The 10,583-nt window shown below is 33.3% G+C and overlaps 2 pseudogenes; both read left to right on the top strand.

Moving 5' to 3' along the window:
- The first annotated feature begins 2,118 nt into the window (after window positions 1-2,118).
- LOC120141990 lies at window positions 2,119-4,678 on the top strand (annotated as a pseudogene).
- Window positions 4,679-8,330: 3,652 nt separating this feature from the next.
- Window positions 8,331-10,312, top strand: LOC120141987 (annotated as a pseudogene).
- The last annotated feature ends 271 nt before the right edge of the window (window positions 10,313-10,583 follow it).

Raw genomic sequence — 10,583 nt, 5'->3', positions numbered from 1 at the left:
ACTAAAATGGATATAAAGGAAAAAAAATAAAAAATAATATGTACATATAAACGCTAATATTAATAAAATAAGTAAAGGGAAAAATATCTATATATGTATATATATTATTAATACTAAAGAAAATAAAATACAAAAAAATATAATATATACATACATATAAAATAAAAATAAAAACGAAATAAATAAATCAAAATGCTAGGAGACCAAATTGAAAGGAAAAATAAATCGGGAGATATATTTCGAAGCAATTAGGTGATTAAAATCGATTCAGGGGCTCAAATTGGACATTAAAAATAGAGAGGGATCAGAAAGGGGATTCACCCTTTACCCTTTAAAACACGCGGGTCAGAAGTGGTTTGGGTTGGGTTATGGGTCGATCCGTGGGCTAATTATACAAGTTTAAAAAAAAAGTAAACTCCTCATTTATTCCATTTTAAACTCAAGCTCCCTCTCAAGTGTTCTTCAAGGGGGAAGAACTCGGCTGGGTTCTTGATGAACCCAGAATCCGGTCGTCCCACGTCGCCTCGTCGGTCGCCAGTCATCGGCGGTGAAAGTAAAAAAAAATTGCAATTTTTCCAAATATTTTTCTTCCCTTTCTTCGAATATCAAATCTATTTTTTCAAAATCCCTTTGAGGAAATGTAGATCTAAAGAAGAAAAAGTCGAAAACAACTTGTTATTTTTCGAACCAAAACGATGGAAAATCAAAACAAATCCCACATGCCAGCATTGATCGATGAAAGGTAAGATTTTTACCCTTGATTGCTTCTCGAAATATTTACAAAATGCTTCAAAATTTTCGTAGTTTGCTTGTAATTTCTGCTTTTTTATTTCGTATCAACCGTGTGTTACAAATGATGTTGCTTACATGAATTTATAGGACTAAAAATCCTCTTTTAGGTGTTTAAAACCAAAAATAACACTAATATTATTGTTGTGTTAGTTGTGGATGAGTCTTGCGAGATCCTTGCGTTTGTTATGGGTGCCAAGATCTCCGGCGTGGGACTCGGGCTGTTGGAGGCGTGAGGAAGGCGTGCGAAAGGAGGACTACGGTGCCGGTGGGGAGAGGCTGCAGCTCCTGGAATAACTGAAACCTTAATTTATCATAGGGTTTCTTGTTGGGTCGTGGGTTGGCTTGGCCTATTGGGTGTAACGGGCTGTTGCTGGGCTCTTTGGTCTTGGGCCTTTGAAATAAAATGTAAATATGTGTTAATATATATATATATATATATATATATATAATTATATAATATAATATTATATAAATAACGGTGGACGAAATTAAATGTCGTCAGACACTATTTAAGCATGTTGGATAACTATGTTGATCGATCGTTTGACTCACATTTATTATTTATTGGTATTTGATATTATTGCTTATGAAAAATCACACAAGGATAGCTCAAATAATCAAATTGCTAAAATATCCATATACTTATTCTGACCAGCCATTTCAGTGTATGAATGAACTACCGAGTGAGCCGAAAACCATTGTCGAAGGCGGGTTCAAGCTGGATACATCCATCGTTGACCCCGTATAAACTATGGGATCTTTTTATGCATGTCCTCTTCTTTGCAAATTGTTTTCCTTTTCCCACAATCTGAGTTAAGAAATGAAAATATTTCATGATGGATATGGATTAATGATGAATGTATTCAGCTTGAACCTGCCTTCGACAATGGTTTCCAACTCATCCGATAATCTATTCATGCACTCCTCGTGACTGATTAGACATAAGTGCATGGATTTTTTGAACGATTTGACGAACCAAGTTGTATTTTTGTGATTTTTCATAAGGAGTCACGTTAAACACTTGTAATAAAAACTATAGAAGAGTTAAATTGTTGGTCAATGTGGTTGTTTAACGTGGTCAAATATTACCACATCATTTGGTTTAACAGTACACATCAGTATCATTACTCCTGATAATGGCTGTTAACCACGAATAGATTATCGACAGAAAAGAAAGAGAAATTTATTATTTATTTTAAAAGGAAAACTATTATCTCTAACAGTTCCATTGAGAAAGCCCAATAATTCCTTCTTTCTCATTTTTGGATACTCTTGCTGCCCTAGGTTTTCTCTCTGTAAGTTCTATCTAAATCATTTTTGGATCTCTGTAAGTTCTAAATCAATAATAATGGTGATTAAATCATTACTTTTGAAACATTAGCGGAGAAAAGAGATACTTAATTAATCATTAGTGACCCATTTATGTATTTTAATCAACAGAAAAAGGAAGAGAAATTTATTATTTATTTTAAAAGGAAAACTATTATCTCTAACAGTTCCATTGAGAAAGCCCAATAATTCCTTCTTTCTCATATTTGGATACTCTTGTTGCCCTAGGTTTTCTCTCTGTAAGTTCTATCTAGAGGATCCATGGTGAGTTTTTTGTTTTCTATTCTTATTTTCTGATTTAAGTCTTTGCCTTCAATCTATCCTTCTTTGACTTGCTTAGAACATTTAATTTATTTCAGATCTAGTTTATCATGTATGTTGAAAATAGAGCTCTGTGTTTCTGCCGATTAACTTAATCTGAATCTTTCAAAACAATTCATTGCCGTATTTACATTTTGTTTTTATTTTTATTTTTCTCCAATGGATGATTTTTGTGGAAGTAATAAATGTTTCATTCTTCTATCATTGTTTGGTCTTCAGCTTGATGCTGTATTGGAGTTTTGTATTGTTACACTTGAATGGAATTGTAGAATTTATTATTGATAAAAAGATTGATCGACTTCATCTTCGTTGATCTGCCATTTTGATTCCTCTGAAAATTCATGATTTCTCATAGACATTAATAAACATTATGATTTGCAATGGTTAACTAATTATTGATCTTATTTTAAAGATTTTCGTTAATCCGTTAAATTTGTTGGCTTTTGTTTCAAAATGAGAATTCCTTGTGATCATTTTTTCCAGTGGCCGTTGTTGATAGATTGTGCTTTCTGAATCTAGATATATTGTTTAATTCATTCTTTTTTTTATCCCCTACAAACGTCACTGCTGAAGCTATTCCCTATCGGTGACCAAAAAGAAATTAGTTTCATCTCTCAGAGTGGTACCAGTTAATTAATACTCTTAAGATTGAAATATAGCATTTAGGGGGTGTTTGGATGGGGAATGTGGGATTCTCATGGGAATGGAATCCACATTCCCCCGTTTGGTTAGTCTGAGAATCTCATTTCCGGTAATGTAAGATTATTAATAGTGAATTTTTGGTATATTACCGAGAATGTCATTACCTCCATTTCCTTAGGTATTATTGGATTACCGGTGTTTTGGACTAAAATACCCTTAAATTTTTATTTTTTTTCAAAAATATCATTTTTCTGTCATTGAATAATAAAAATTCTACAAAGGTTAAATTATAAATTTATCCTTAAATTATTTTAGATTTACAAAAAAAATTCTATAATTAAAATTTTATTTAAAGTTCAGGGGTTAAAATAAAATTTTACCCTTTCATTAAACTTTTTTTTTATATTTTTAATTTTATAAAAAAATTATATAAATATTATGAATTTAAATTTTTAAAGAAAAATTATAAATATTTTCCAACTTGTAATATTATAAAAATTTATAATAAGGACAATTTAGTCAAATATACATTCCAATAATATTTTATTTCTTTAACCAAACACGGTAATCTTACATTCCTGCTAAGCCAACCAAACACAAAATACAACATTCTCAGTAATCCTATTCCCTGGTAATCTTACATTCCGTGAACCAAACGCACCTTAAGCCTGTTAAATGTTTAGGAATTGTGTAATTTCAAATTTATGGTTCATTGTCAAAACCCTGGAGACCAAAAAGAAAAAAGAAAGTAGGATTAGATCAATGTGGTTGACCTGGTTGTTTGGAGTCATTGACATGTCTTTCTGTTCTTTTATGAGGGAGAACTCGAGAACATGTGGTATCTTTAATTAGCCTGTTTAGTATTTCATTTCTCTGGAATGGTTAGAACAGGTAAAAAATGGAAAGATCTGATGGATTAATTGGTCACAAATAATTTGAAGGGGTTATTGTTATATGAAAGCTTATGTATTCTATGAAACATTCCTTTACAGGCTAATGCAGCTTCTGGAATGGCTGTGCATGATGACTGCAAGTTGAAATTTCTAGAGTTGAAGGCTAAAAGAACTTATCGCTTCATAGTATTCAAGATTGAGGAGAAACAAAAGCAAGTTGTTGTGGAAAAACTTGGTGAGCCAACTCAAAGCTACGAAGATTTCACTGCAAGCCTCCTGCTGATGAATGTCGATATGCTGTATACAATTTTGACTTCGTGACTGCTGAGAATTGCCAGAAAAGCAGGATTTTCTTCATTGCATGGCACATAATGCATGTTTGAAACTTTAGTACTTTTTTACTATTCCAATCTGTACACATTTTAATCATTGCTGTTTATGTTTTCTTGTTTATGTGAAGGTCTCCGGACACGTCAAGGGTGAGAAGCAAGATGATTTATGCAAGAGAGAGTTGGACGGTATTCAAGTAGAGCTGCGGGCAACTGACCCAACCGAGATGGGACTCGACGTTATTAGAAGCCGTGACAACTGAATTGGAGTCTCCAAGAAGCAGGAATAATGGAGATGGTGAAATGCATTTTGCTTTTGTTTGATTAAAATGTTAATAGGTGGTGGGGTGGGTATGATTTTGGTTTGACGTTACATTCAGATCTATTTCTAGAAAAAATTTAGCAATTTCGATTTAAATCTTATGATTTATTATGCATGCGCGAGGTTATTAGACGGAATGTCTCGCAGTTGGTATCTGATACTCTTTTGAATTCTGATACATTCTTTTCTGAAGCTTTTTTCTTTCATTGCAACTATGAAAATGGATGTTTGGTTACTTGCATCACTGGTTTAAAGGGTGCCATCATAGTTTGTTCTCTCGGTCAAATTACTGTTTTTATTTTTATATTTTAATTTTGATTTAATATTCTTTATCATTTTAATTTTATAATGTTATTAATTAATTTAAGTAGTTAACATTAGGGGTGTGTAAGATTCAACTTGATTTAAGAAAAATGTTTTTTTATTATTTTGAGTTGTTTAATTTATTTGAGTTAATGTGAACTTGAAATTTTAATTTGGATTTTAATTTTGAATAATCAAAAACAAAAAAATTATTCTTTTTGACAACAATTTTTTTATAATTTAATCCTTCAAATTTACATTATTTTTTTATTTCTTCAAATTCTTTTTTTTAAGATCATTCTTATCATATCTACCACTATATAACTTCAATTCATATTTTTAAAATTTAATTTATTAATTTTGTATTTTATTTAATTTGATCAATCGGTTGTAATTCTTTGTAAAAAAATTCTCATTATTTGCTTAGCTTTTTATACTCTTATTAATATTTTTTTAAATAATAAACTATGTTTTAATTAAGAAAAAAAACGTAATGTACAATAAAAACAACACAATCCAACTTGAAAATTTAAAGAGCATAAAAATAAAATAAAATCAAAATATTTTCTTGAATATATGCTCCATCTTCTAAAAAACTTAACAACCATCTATAATTTCTATATTGCTATGCAAAACTTGCAATATCGATGTAGGTGTGGAAATTGCTCTGCAAAACGGTTCTGACAGCTCCATGTTTTCATATCTCTATGAAAGATCGATATCATTTCTTAATAATATGTACATCATGATGAATGCAACATAAGATATCTAATTATCATAATAATATAAAAAATATGTCATAAATATATATAAAACTTATAATTACCTACATAAATGCTATATGATGTTCTAAAAGGCGGCGCAGGTGGAGACAAGAAGAAGAAGGCTGGAAACCTACAAGATCTACATCTTTAAAGTCCTGAAGCAAGCCACCCTGATATCGGGATCTCAAGCAAGGCTATGGGGATCATGAATAGTTTCATCAACGATATCTTCGAGAAGCTTGCTCAATAGGCTTTTAGACTCGCGAGGTACAACAAGAAGCCAACAATCACTTCCAGGGAAATCCAGACTGCTGTTAGACTTGTACTTCCCGGAGAACTTGCCAACCACGCCGTCTCCGAAGGCACTAAGTCAGTAACTAAGTTCACCAGCTCTTAGGTTTTCAGTATTCTGGCTGAATTTAGGGTTTCAGGTAATCATAGACTGTTGTTACCTTTCTGTTGGTAAATCTAGTTTTGTCGATGTAATACATGTTAATGATGGAATTTGGATTGGATCCTTTGTTCTCAAAACAGAAAGGTACAAAAGGATTGCTTACGCAAATGATAATAAATGACTGTATGCCATTTTTATGGTTTGAAACCCAATTCCTTTGTTCATGATGGTAACTTTGTCCAACGTGATAAAACTAAGTGCTAATCTAATAAATAGTTTAAAATCAATATTAAAATAAAAAAAACAATTTTCTAATAAATGATATTTGAGTGAAGAAAATATCGAAACAGAAGTAGCCAGATAATCCAAACCAAATAAATGAACGAGCGAGGACCATGTCGCGACGTCGTATGACCTCACAAAAGAAGCTTTAAAAAACATGCTCTCAAGTGATATCTCTAACGTTGACAGCTTTGTTGGCGTCAATGGTAAGCACGTCATCATTTTCTTCAGATACGGCCATTGTATCAGTGATATCTCTCTCCATCATCATCCTTCTCTGAATCCTGCAACGTCGAAGGCCATGTAAGGGTTCCTTTGGACTTCCCAAGAGAAAAAATAGCTTGCCTGCTCATATACAAGGTGGATTTTCCTTTGTGCCTGACCATCTTCGCAGGTCTCGTTGCTGGTTCTGCTTGCGTGGATCGATGTCTGGGGTTGTGGGACAGTGAATGAGAGTTGATGAACTATAGGAAATTAGTGTTTTCTGATTCTCTCTATTAGGTTTTCTTTGTATTCAACACTACCAGAGTCAAAACATACGTATACTTTACCAATGGCTTGTTGATGTAACTAAACTCCAGGATCATATTCTTGTGCTTGTTTCATTTGCTGTATTTGCTTTTGCTGGAAAAACTTTTGGTTGGTTTGAAATGAATAGTGCCCATTTCCTTGGATTAGAATCATAATATAAAGAACTTTCGGTTGGTTTCGGGAAAAACATGCCCTTTTTTCCCTTCGTAGTGGAAGTAATTCGGTTTTGCTTGATCGTGTTGCCGCATCCGCCAGGACCTTGCAGATTTGCAGTTTATCCAATCGTTACTGGTAAATAAAATTTACCACCACACTGTGTTGATGTTCAACCTGTATTTTTAAATGACAAAGTTCTCACCAGTTGGTGAAATTGTACGCAAAAAAGATAGAAATGGCGTCGCCTATACTCAAACTGGATACCTTTAGTGTGTTAAACTGAAATGATAATCAACTATACCATGCAAGACAAAATCAAAATTAAATATTGATATGAGCCGAAATATTATACTATTTAAAAAAATATAAAAACTTATTAGGTATTTAAACTCGAAATTCAGCATGAACAAGCGACCTTAGTGATTAAGGGGATTATTGTTATCCTTGATATCTCGAGTTCAAACACTGCATATGTAGAAGTATGAGTGTTCATTGTCAAATAGTTGAAAGTCTTTAAACATATACTACTTTGTATTTACCTTAAATTTATAATAAAAAACTCAAAATTTACAAGACAACTTCTAATTTATCTAATATTTAAACTTACAATGATCTAAATTGTAATTAGACTAAAAATTTGAAAATACGTATTTATCATTATTTAATTCGACCACTACTTAATTAAATATTTAATAAATTTAGATATTTATTTTTATATAAACTAAAATTATATTAAAATAAAATTATATCAAATATATAAATTTTAACTAGTCTGATGCCTAAGGGAGATATGTCCATGATACCATGACACCACAACTCTGCTGAACTGTATTTTTACAATTGGGTAGGTTAATAGTTACCGACTTTCAAGTTTCAAGTCAAAAATGAAAGAAAAAAAGAAACAGATGGCATGGCGTCGCCAACACTCAAACCGGAGACCTCTAGCGTGTTAGATTGATGTGATAACCAACTACTCCACAACACCACAATGCTATAAGCTGTTTTTTTACAGGTACTTAGGTTAATAGTTATGGACTTTCAAGTCAAAAATGAAAAAAAGGGAAACAGATGGCGTCGCCCGGAATTGAACCGGAGACTTTCAGTGTGTTAGACTGACGTGATAACCAACTACACCACACACCACTTTAAAATTAAATACACTTTTACTTAAATAAAAAATAACATAAATACATGTTAATAACCGACTTAACCCTTCGCTCGCTGCTTTTTTTCTCTGCCTTTGGATACAAATCGCTTATTTGTGTTTCTCTAGTTCTCTTTGGCGGAACCCTACCTCTGCTCCTTCTATCTCTCTGTCCCTCTGTACTTATCTTTCCAGAGTTCTTCTTTTCTTCTTTGTTCAAACTTAGAAAATATTTTAAAACATGTCAGGTGCTTTAGAGATGTCACTAGACGACCTCATCAAGCGTAACCGTTAGTCCGGATCCGGTAATCCCCGCGGTCGAGGCCGTGGATCCGGAGCTGGACCCGTCCGTCGCTTTTCTAACCGCGGAGCTATCCGCTCGGCACCGTATACCACCGCTATGGTACATAGCTAGGGATTTAGATCTGATTATGCTTCTTTTTGTGTTTTTTGTTTCTTAATTTCGTTTTGATTCATTTTTTTATCAACTGAGTTAGTTTAATTTTGTTCAGGCGCCGGATACGACGTAGCAGCATGATATGTATACAGACAAGGGAGCGGCGTTCCAAAGACAGGCCGGTCCCTCCGCAATAGAAACTGGAACGAAGCTCTACATCTCTAATTTAGATTATGGAGTTTCTAACGACGACATCAAAGTAAATTTTTATAATTGTGTTCTGCTATGTTCTTCTTTAGTATTTAATGCTTTATTTCTCTTTTGTTTCGATTTGTTATTACGTTACCCGCGATATTGATTTAAATTTTATTTATCCGTAAAATATAATTTAAATTTAAAATTTTCATGTATTTGAATAAAGTCTAGCTATACGTTGCAACACTTTCATTTTTTTCCCGATCGATATTGTGTTGTTGTTAGTTTTTTTTTCTGGAGATTGTCTAATGTTTGTGTTCATATATAGGAGTTATTTTCTGAGGTTGGTGACCTGAAACGAAATGCAATTCATTATGATTGGACCGGTAGATCAAAGGTATCTGATCAAATTTGGTATTGACTGTTCCTTACGTTGAAATTATTTGCATCACAATGTAATTTAGAAAAAAAACCCCTCTTTCCAGGGAACAGCAGAAGTTTTCTTCTCACGGAAAGCTGATGCTATGGCTGCGGTCAAGAGATACAACAATGTTCAGCTTGATGGGAAGCCAATGAAAATTGAGATTGTGGGAACGAACATTGCTACCCCTGCTGCACCTATAGCTGTTAATGTTGCTTTTGGAAGTTCAAATGGAGCCCCTAGGGGGTATGAATTTTTTATAATTTGCATGAACCTTTGATTATTCTTTATTTTAGATTCTGTCAATTCTTATGCAGGTTCTTGAGATGTTACATGTTGCTAAAAAAATTGCCTATACTTTCAGTTATATTGGGTTCTTAATTTGGGTAGAAGTTTCATCTTAAGCATCTATTTATTTAAAAATTCTTGTTTTTGATTAACAATATTGTGATAGCTAGAGAGAATTCATGGTTCTACTTCATGTTTCATGCAACAATTCATATTTGTTACTGTCTATTAGCTTTCACTGTATGGTGAATTGGGTACCAAATCAACATTTTTGTTAGTGAATTTGTGTGTAATATTTGCTCCATTTCGTTTGTTCATGCTATGAATAAACCGTTTTTTGTTATTGATCGATTTAAGTAACTTATCTAATCTTGCTGTTGTTATTTACAGTGGCCGTGGCAGGGGTGGAGGATTTCGTAGGCAACGAGGTGTTGGTGGAGGCCGTGGCTTTGGAAGAGGCCGCGGACGGGGAAGGGGCCATGGAGAAAAGGTCTCTGCAGAAGATCTTGATGCCGATCTAGAGAAGTATCATACTGAAGCAATGCAGACAAATTGAAGCAATGATCATGTTCGTTTGGTTGGCTTCAAGTCTTCTCTACTATGGACATTATGCGCTTGATGCTAACCTATTTTCTGTATCTCTACCAAAATCACTCTTTAGAGGAACTAGTTACGGAGAGAACTATTAGTGTCTTGAGTTTTATGGAGTTTGGGCTTTTACTGTTGATTGTTCCTTTGACTTGGGTATAAAGAATGTGGATTAGTGGAAAGCTATCATTCTGTAATCTGCAATTATGCTTTTGGTTCCATTGAAATTGACACATCCCACAAGTCAGGAATGAAAGAACTTTTTCTCTCGGTTTTCCATATTCAAAGGAAACTTTGGCCGCATCCTGTGGGAGGAGCAATCTCGCCGTTGCCCAAAGCTTTGCATTGTCTTTTGGTTGCTCCTGTATTTTGAACTAGGGAGACTGCAATGAAGGTAGGTTTCTTTTATGTTCCCTATTTTTCATTTTTCAAAATCTGTCCTTTTGAATTATTCGTGATGCAGTTGCTTTTCTTATTTAGACTTCACCCTAT

The sequence above is a fragment of the Hibiscus syriacus genome, unplaced genomic scaffold, assembly GCF_006381635.1.
Source record: "Hibiscus syriacus cultivar Baekdansim isolate YM2019G1 unplaced genomic scaffold, ASM638163v2 tig00110819_pilon, whole genome shotgun sequence".
Classification (NCBI taxonomy): domain Eukaryota; kingdom Viridiplantae; phylum Streptophyta; class Magnoliopsida; order Malvales; family Malvaceae; genus Hibiscus; species Hibiscus syriacus.
This window is presented reverse-complemented; position numbering and strand designations above follow the sequence as displayed.